We start from the raw sequence: 10,796 nt of genomic DNA on the forward strand, positions 1-10,796 counted from the left end.
CAAAAATTTGCCAATTGATCCTTAGAATCCTTTTAATGAATGAGGCCTCTATTTCCTTCATTTTACATTATTTTCCTTAATTTTCCTCCTCACATGCAACCTATGACCTTTCACCTCCCTTTTCTCCTAATTTCCATTATTTTCATAAATAAATGTGCCAAAAATGCCATTTGTCTTTCCAAAGCCTTAGTCATTGCCTTTGTTAATTTCCTAGAGCATAAATAATCATAAGAATTCCCCATAACTAGGATTTTTCCCAACATTTAGCTTATAATAAGTGTCACATCATCCGTGGTTATTACTTTTCCTTTATTTACTTTTATTACATGGAATTTTCACCAAGGCTATTACAGATAGATATAAGGGGATGAGGAAAGGGGTAGAGAGGGGGGGGCCTTAACGAAAGTGAGAGGGATGGATATTAGAGGGATTTATGGGGGGTGGGAAGAGATATAGAGATAGGGAGGGGTACAAAATGATAGAGGGATGCATAGGAGGAAAGACAGAGAGAGGGTGATGGGGAAAGGAAAGGACAAATCAGTGAGGGAAATCGGAAACAAGGTAGAGAGAAATAAAGAGGGATAGATAGAGGAGGATAGATATAAAGGGGTAGAGAGAGGGGGGTCTTGGGGGGAGAGGGAGATAGGAGGGATACATATGAAGGGATAGGGAGAGGGATAGAGAAAGGAAGATACCGAAATAAATAGAAAGAGGTGGTGGAGGGTTAGGGAAAAGAGGGAGAGAGGGGGGGCAAACAGAGTTTAGAACGATGCATAGAGATGAAGATATAAATGTTTGCACATTATTAGGATGTGTGTGCATTATTATAATGTGTTTGGATGCATTATTATAACGTGTGCACATTACTACAAAATGTGCATGCATTATTAGCAAACAAGCATTATTATTGCACATGCATGCATTGATTTTTATCACACACCAGTTATTAATGTGTAGGAATTATTAATGCACATGCACACACTCATTATTAATACACAAGCATTATTAATATGCATGTGTTACTTTCATAAGTAGTAGCTTTTGTTTTAGGTTCAAATTGTCAAACCTCTTAGTTGAGTATAAATAAACAAAATCAAATCCATTTTTACAACTTTGTTTCAACCATGTTTATGGAGAGAGAGAGAGAGATTTTTTACTTGGAATGAAAGCTCGTGAAACGTAAGAGTACTTACCAACATTTTGTGTATGGTAAATCAAATAAACCGCTAGCCTTGATTACGAGGCCTCACCTTAAGGGAATCGAAGAGTGTTGAACCCCTAATCAACAACAACTAGCAACAATACCAAAGAACTTACGTTTGGATCTAGACCACTTGAGTTAAACCTTGGGGATTATATTTGGAAATTAATTAATGTTTTTTATTTTTTATTTTATTTTTGGGGAGATATATCAAACCTATAAAAGGCATATGTGTTTTATTTTTTCTATAACATTTGAATGGTTCACCTATTTTGAAATTATAAAATAACCATGACTAATAGAGATGAAGACCTACGTAGTAAAAAAATAATGAATATGTGAAATCCCTTAAGAGAAGAACTTAATGTTCAACCTCATCATTTCAACACTTTGCTATGTCTCTTAATCTAGAAAAAAAAAATCAACCTTAAAAATTAAGGAAAATTACGCATACAAATTTGTTTCAAAAACTCCATCATTTGCATGTAAAATCTAGGCCTTAATGCTAAGATATGCATTATGTTTTAAAGAGAAAACAACATACTAATCTTAGAAAAATTCCATTTTTTTAGTTATACCAATTTTCCATAAATAAAAAATACATATATAGGGAGAAAATTTGATGGTCTAAGTTTCATCCTTTTACAAGATGTCCTAAAAATTTGTGTAAGTCTAATAACTGTTTTTAGTAGCCATATGTCTATTTTTCTTGATTTCCATTACAATTATTCATGTGATAATTTGGTAACATTGTCTTGCACTTCCCATAAAATATTGGATGGAAGCCATATACATCGAAAAAAGACAAAAAGTGATTTTTCATACAACAACTAAGTGAAAAAGTGGTTGATAATAATTCCTTAATCACTAGACATAACATTTTCTTAACACAAAGGTTCATCTTCAATCTTTACATCACTTGAAAAAAAGGGTATTTTCTATGCTAGTCCAACATAAAACATGTTGAACTTGACATATATTAAGAAATAAAGTAAAAAAGGGAAAAAATCTTCATTCCTCACTCTCATGAGCTAACCACGCTAATTTTTAATAAGAATAAGAAAGGTATAAGAAAATATCCACTCCAACATTTTTAAGTAAGAATGTAAAATTTTAAAACAAAATGATTTGTTAGACACCATTCCAATAATTAAGGATGCCATTGTGCATAAATATGTAAGTGTTGTACAATCTAGGTGGACACGTCTTCAAATATCTCTTTTGTGTATGTAAAGAAGAAAATAGTGCTACATCCCCTTGTTGGGTGAACATGGTATCCGTGCATAAATCATTATGTGAAGGGATATCAAGGGAGGGTGGTGGCCTATACCTCATCCCACTAGACAATAATAGCCAAGTTATTACCATGCATGCAGTGGGTGTTAGGAAGAAGTCAGCTTACATAGGGTATTGGTTTCAGTCGACAACCAATCTGACCTTGTGCCATTATCATGTAGTGTTAGTGGCTATCAAGAAAGCTTTTATGGCCATAGAAATGTTTTGTAATTACGATTTTATAGCATGTTATAGGATGATTGTGAAGAAGCCCTAAAGATTGTGGTGATTGATAAACTATGCATTTCTTTTGGGGTACCTGTGAGTCTCAATTATTCATTGATTCTTAGTTTTGTCTCCTCTTTGGGAGAAAAGTTTCAATATTTATAATTTCATGATGTGTATAGGTCATGTGACTATCAAACACATGGAGGGAGCTTTGCCCACTCAACTAGGAGGCATAGACTACAATCTCAGTGATTAATAACACAGGCTTTCTTAGTTCTTTTGGCTAGGATTCAAGTCCTATTGTCATAGGAAATTATCCATTAAACATTGGGAGACAAGTTGGATCTTACCTCTTTTTGATCAAACTTGTGGTGTTGGTTATAAAGATTTTCTTTTGTGAATCTAATAATGTTTCTATTCACAGAATGGTGATAGATGTTTCCTTTGGTAATTCTATTTTTCCCTTTTGTTACACACTTCTCTCCCTCCCATAGAAATTATTTTTAGTTTTCTATCCTTGATTTAGTTTTATCAAATTTCGGACTGAGTTTCCAAGTAGTTGGAGTATTATGGTTTTGACTCATATTCCCTCAATCCATAAAGCCCTTATTTTCTCTACCATCTCATTGATTATGTTAGCCTACTTTCCTCCTCGTTCACTATTCTCTTTTTGGGGTCTCCAATTGGCTATGTGATTTCCTATAGAAATGGTTCATCATAGTCATGCTGAGGGGCAAAGGGATGAAAAGATCATTCTCCTAGTGCTTCTTATAAAGCCCATTCGATAGAATCATTGCTTGATTTGTGCACTCCACTCCTAAAATTAACATAGAAATTCAAGAGGTTTAAAGGGAAGCTAGAATATGGAGGTTTATTACTAATGTAGAGGTAGAGGAGGCGGTGAAAGACTTGATGATACTGACAATAGTAGGACTGTAGAATATTATTGGGAAATTCTTGGTGGAGCACTCAAAACCTCCATAGGATATATTATGTGAATCACTTAGATGCAAAAAAATAAGAAGCTCCATAACATGGTCACCATCTTGTCCAAAAACATTGCAAACCTATATTTTACAAATTTTGAAAAAAAGTGCTCAAAACCTCTATACAAAATATTATAGTGCATCACCTAGATTTTAGAAACTTTGAAAGGGAAGATGCATATCCTCATACAATTCATCTTCCAAATAGATGGACTTTATAAATACTTTTGTTTTATCTAAAACTAATGACAAAACTCCAATGGTAAATAAAATTACTAATATTTTGTTAATAATTGATTAGACATACAAAAAATTATATATCTTTTAAATTTTCTTATTAAATTCCACTTAAGGAATTTAGACTTCTGTGATCCATAACATTGTTTAGATAATCTTCGGCAAAATCACATAACCAATCTTTTGTCGACGCGTTTCGAACCAACCAGTGTGGTTCATCGTCAGGACAAGTTGAAGAACCAATCCGGCTTATGCTTGATTAAATAGAGTGTGCAGAGACTCCAACAGCTATAATGCTAACGGCTAATTTTGACCTAATGATCCTGGTCAAACCACTAAATTAGTTAATTAATATTTCTAGAAATAGCTAAAATAGGTAAATAAAGGAATTCATTTGTTAATTAAAAATAAATAGATATATTATTATTATTATTTCAAATATTAAGAGAATCCATAGTATAATATTAGTATTTTAATTATAATGGTCATTATATCTCATAATATATATTTATTATTATTCCAATATTATTTAAATACAAGTGAATGGTAATAAATCCCTATTATTTTTATAATTTAGTTACACCAGGTAATTGTGTAATAATTATTAATGGTTCATTGGTAAGTTAGATCTTCACTATTAAGTTAATTAAAATATATCATATTTATTATTTAAATATAATGGTTTATTAAAATAATAAGTTATATAAAATAATATATGTTTATTAAATAATCTATATCTATTTAATAATTTATAATTCCAAACAAATTGTTAAACCATTATTATTCCTAGAATTTAGTTATATTAGGTAAATACCATAATTTAGGGTAAAGTCCAATAGTATAACTAATATTATTGGTACATCATAATTTATCTTTTAAACCTAATGGTTAATTAACTAATATTCATTCAATATTTTTTATTCCAATAAAAATATTAAAGGTAACTAAGCCCTTAGGTAAATATATTATTATCTATAGGGTTGATAAAGTCCATAGTAAAACTAATATTACCTAATGGTCAAATTTCTATTAATAATCAATGTTATTCAATATTTATTTATTACAAAAAATATTAAAGTTAACTATGTCATTAGGAAATTATATTATTCTTTATAAGGTTTAAAAAGGGGGTTTTTTTAGATATTAGTTAAAGGGAAACTCAATTATAAATGTATATGAAATTATGGAAGAAATTTAATTATAACATGCCCAATAGTATCGTAAACAGGTTAAGGATAATACAATAATTAGCCCGAAACTAATTCCTAACTTATTAAAGATTTAAACCCTCCATACTAAACGGACAAATCTGCCAAAAGAAAAATTAAAGGAGGGGGAAGACAGAAACCCTAAGACAAAACAAAAAGGGGAAGGAGGAGGCTAGGAAGATAAGGCTGGGACCCAGCAACTGCTAATCTTCCAGCCATCATCCCTATTAAGATTGTTCGGCCTTTTCTCGATCTCCAGGGCCTCTCTAAATTTGCAATGGTGAAACTGCGCAATTTTGGCAATGACTTGAGCCTCCTCTATACATACATGATGCATAGTCTTCCCCGCATGCTCAGCGAGGGCCGAGGACTTGGTCCTACCATGTCTTAAGTCAGCTGAATGCTCGCTAATCCGCTGATTGATAGAGCGACCAGTCTCACCAATATAAGGGGTCCCACAGGAACAGGGAATGACATAGACACCCTTCCACTTGTTTATAAAAGAAAAGCTATTTTCCTTTACCACTCGTGTGATTTTCCAAATCGCAAAGCAATAAGAATAATGATTTTGTAAATTTATTATTATTTAAGTAATATAAATTATATATATAAATGAAAAAACCAATCGCCTTATTAAAATGTAAATGATATACGAAGTAATATTTCAAAAATAAATAAAAAATATAATCGAATTTTTTTAAACCTTTTATTTATATATATATATATATATATATATATATATATAACTTTTTAACTAAATTTAAAATAATTAAAATGTTTTTCTAACCTTCCCTAAAGTATTCAAATACCATTGAATACCTCATTTTACATAACCTCACAAATAAATGAATCAATATTGTAAGTATATACCTTCCATGGAGATATAAGTTGAGTCATGCAAGGGACTATTGAATGGTGGTGGTAAATGTATGTTAATCTTGCATAGGTGAGGACCTTTCTTGGAGAGATTAAGATGAGTCATGCAAGGGGCTATTGTATGGTGGCCATAAATGTATGTTTTTGAGGTAAGTAATGTAAATAAGGATGGGACGATGAAGATTTAAGGTCGTCCTTAATCTCTTTATTTTAATATTTTAAATTAATTTTTATTTCAATTAAATAATAATATTTATAAATTAATTAATTAATTTTATAATAAAATAAAATTTAAATTATATTATAATAAATTAATATAATAATTAATTAAAAATAATCAAATTTATTATTTATATGAATATGATAAGATATTTTTATATTTTAATGGCTTTTTCAATAGTTTTTGAGTGGATATTCATTTTAATACACATTATTTATTATTGGTTAAATTAAATTATATATTTTAATTTTTAAATAAAAAAATAAAAAATGAAAAAATCTTTTAATTATTAATATTTAATTTTATTTATATTTTTAAATATAAATCAAATCTTTAATTTATGATATTTTTTTCTCCTAAAATGTTGTTTTCTAATTTTATTTTATTTTTAATTCGGTAACTCTTCTATATATAATTCATCATTATTTTGATATTTTAAAAACATAGATTGCCCGTATGGATCATATAGGGATTTATTTTAATATTTTGAAAACATGGAATACCTATATGGATGAACCAAAGACCATACATCATGTTGAGTCCGCACTTGAGGTTGTGCTATTAGCTTCGACAATTCAACATCATCTTGGCAAATTATTGTTAGATGCGATTACATTTTCAGATGTAACTGTGCAGCCCCGACTGCCTTGAGACAGGTGCAGGCTGAACATGGCCGATAGTCATTACTTTCATATAATTTGTTTGCCTTAATACATGTTCTGAAACTTGTACATGAATCAAATGAGATATCATGTAACACATACCTTATTCGAATAAATAGAAGGTATTGCAAAACGAGAAAAATTATGATTAAACATTATATTTAGAATTAACTGTAAGAACAGTTGAAAACCCCTATGGAATGGCTATTCTCAACTCTTTGTTTGTCTAAACCAAAACCAAGAGCAATCCGAGCAATCCAAATCCCTCTAGTAACTTCAAATGACATAACAACGACAGTGACAAATTCATGTAGCATGTTTTACCATTGAAATGAAGAGGGCATAGTCTAGCAGTTTGCTCGACATATTTTTGGATAGCAGATATACCGGATATCCTTATGTTGACTTATGATTTTCTAAATATTTCGTAATTAGAAATAGACGGGGTCAATTACTTGATAATTGATCGCGTCTATGTTTTTTTGATTGCGGAATATTTTAAGAATGAGTGATTAATATAAGTTTAAAAGAAAATTTACTTTGAAATGAAATGATATCTTAAAGTTTAGGAGATTAAAAATAGTTTACGAGATTATTAGTTCTTTGTTTTTCGCTTTTTGCAATTCAATCTTTTTCCGATTCAAATTGATGATGCGCTGGCCTTACCTTCCAACAATCCTCTTGCTAAAAATACAATGCCAAGAAATTGATGCTAACATACATGTTCTCATAACATTCTCTGATGTCTTTGAATGCATCACATTCCAAAATGAAATGTTTTTCGGATTCCAGAGCCCTATATGTACATACCCATTCTTCCCAAGCTTTTTTAGGCCTTTTCCACCATCCTTTTTCACACCGAAGATGATGTGAGTTGGTCCTTAATTGAGCAATTATAACCTTTGCCCTCCACGAAATGCTAGCTCCAATGAACTCTTTTTGTTGTAGATCACAGGTAGGGTTGAATTCCTCAATCCCTCAATGTAATATTTCTTCTTTCTACCCAACTAGAATCCCCATACCTTTTTATGAAACTTCTCCATAACAAAATCCTTTAGCTCTATGCTATTTGTGGGACATGCATTGCGGTAGATATTCCATTTTTGCATCCATGTGTAGTTTTGTTTCATCCATGTTTTATTTCTTTCACTCATGTCTTCATTGAAGATAACATTAAGCCATCTACCCACTCTCATTTGCTCAATTTTTTTTAGATATCTTATGAGCCGCACCATAGCAATTGTTTCAATGAGAGTTGCTCCTATTTCACTCAACATTATTTCATAAGATAGTCAACTTTTTATTTTGAACTTGCTCATGATAAAGGGTTTTTGAATTTTCTCAATTTGTTTCTATTTTCAGACAGGATTTTCTCAATTTGTTTCTATTTTGAGACGGGAGTGCTGCTAGCCCACAATTCACATGCATATAGTATCACTGGACAAACTAGGAGTCCAAAAAGCACTTTAATCGTTTTCCAATCCTATAACCATGCCTATCTACATCTTTTTGAAAAGCATATAATGCTTTCCACCCACCTAAAATTCTCTTCTTTCTGCAATCCTCCCAATTGAGTTTGTTGTTGAAATCAACCACAAAGTACTTGTACTCATTTACTGCTTCAAAAACATTGTCCTCTATTCATAACTTTATTTTGACTTCAAACTTATTTTTTAATTAAGTTAAATAAAGATAGTGATAATAATAAAATACGCTGGGCGCAATGGGTCAGGTTAGTTTTATTAAGTATCAGCGAATGACGATAAGACTTGTCCATTTTGCTAAATTATTTTATATTCAAATATTTAATTTTGATGAAACGTTCTATGAAAAAAATATGATTTTAAATCTATTTTTATAATTTATAAAACCAATTCATTGAACTGGTGCTAAATGTGGTTTTGGAATAATTCCATTAACTCACTGGAAATGTGACTCGTTATAAATATGAATCATAACGAAATAAATTAATTTCAATATAAAATTATGTTACTCCCGGACTCAACAAATTAATTTCAACATAGTTTAGATTCCATTATATATACTTGTTGCATTAAATGAATATCCCATGGATAAGGATGCACAACTTCTCAAAATAATATGAAGTGTAAATATTATCTATTTGTTTGGTGGGGAGTGGATTTACAAATTGTGTTGCATAATAGGATATGTAACACTTTAATGAACTGGAATATTCATTCCCGAAGGGATTAATGCAAAAAGTGGAATTTGTTTCAGGGACAAGGAGAGAAGAGCCCGGAAATAATACTATCCTCGAATTGCTATTGAATAAACGCTGCCCGGAGGCTTGCTAGGTCTGTCTGAAACTAAAATAACATATCGAAAAACAGGAGGTCTTCATAAACAGAAGTGTTTTTCACTTTCAAAGTGCTAAAAAGGAAATGAAAGGCCATAAGAACGTCAAATAGGCTTGTCTCTGCCACTGAGGTTCAAGGTAATTTGCAAACTACCTTCAGGACTTCTGTCTTCTTGACATATAAATCAATAGCAATGGTTTTATATGGTTTGTATTTTCTTACTCTCTGAGATATTTTGGGACATTACACAGCCAGGTATGAACATATACTCCTCAGATGTCTTTAATACAGTTTTGTCAATTCGCTGATGATCTGACGCTTCTATATCCATTAGAATATTTTGTATATATTCCGGACATACAGCTTAATTCTGCCATTTTGCTAGATGTGGAGGAATCCGCACAACTGTCTATGTAAAGCCATCTTGTTGAAATATACCATATGAATATATAGCTTTTTTCATGCTGAGGTCCAAGGTAGTTTGCAAACTAATCATATGCATCGCGAACGTATTTTAAGAGATATTAAACTCTCAATCGCCATTGAAATCGAAGAGGTAACAGTCGCTCTATTGTAGCCATGGATTTGAGCAACAGGATGACCATTGAAATGATCTCATGGGTTCATTTATTTGTGTAAAATGAAATTGAATTACAATGGAGATGTGACTGAATGATAGATATTTTAACCAGATTAAAAATAGTTTATGGAATTTTAGTCTTTTGTTTTTTGTTTTGTGTAATTTAGTTTTTTTTTATTCAAATTGATATGAACACAGATCACTGAGATGATGAAATAATTTTACTAGTTAATATGGTTTAATGTGCTTTTGCTAGTTAGAATTTCAGTTTAGATTTGCCAACTTTCACATGGGATCTAGATCTTAATAGAGTCTAAGACTAGAAAATAATTTCAATGAACAATAATAAACATTAGTATTTGCAAGCTGCTGCTATTCAAATACAGCCACTTGAGGATATCCTTTCCGCTTATTTCCTACGCATAATACAAGATAAGTTTTTTTTGGAGACACCTGATAAAATTGGAAAGAAAGGAGAGACTAAAAATAATCTAGAGAACAAATTGCTTCTTCATCTAAAATGATAAAAAAAAAAAATTAACATAACCCTTAACAAAAATAATATGCAAAAATCATAAAACAACATAGATCAAAATAAACCTAACCAAAAAATAAAACCAGTCTGTGGAAGCCCAGAGAATTTGCATTTCCTTCCCTGAAAAACAAAACACACAGCTGAAGTATCGCTTGTTCAAATTCAATAAAAAAGTAGAACTGATACATACAATCTAGCTGATCTAAACTTTTCCTCATCTGAGGTCTAGCATAAGACGCAGATAAAAATATTTAGCCAAGGACGACTCACCTAGTGACTGAAATCGATATCAGCATAACTAGCCGATACTGGTAACAAGATCTAGGCAAGTCATCCTTGGCTGAATAAATAGTTCTGCCTCTGCATGCAAGCTCACAGATGAACACACACCAAACGCTGTTCCATCCACGAAGCTCGCATAATATTACATTGAGAATCCCATATGAAATTTATGGGACAAGCAAATTCCA

The sequence above is a fragment of the Pinus tabuliformis genome, chromosome 2_1 (genome assembly GCF_031772625.1).
Source record: "Pinus tabuliformis cultivar Carrire ecotype Pingquan chromosome 2_1, CPIR1, whole genome shotgun sequence".
NCBI lineage: Eukaryota > Viridiplantae > Streptophyta > Pinopsida > Pinales > Pinaceae > Pinus > Pinus tabuliformis.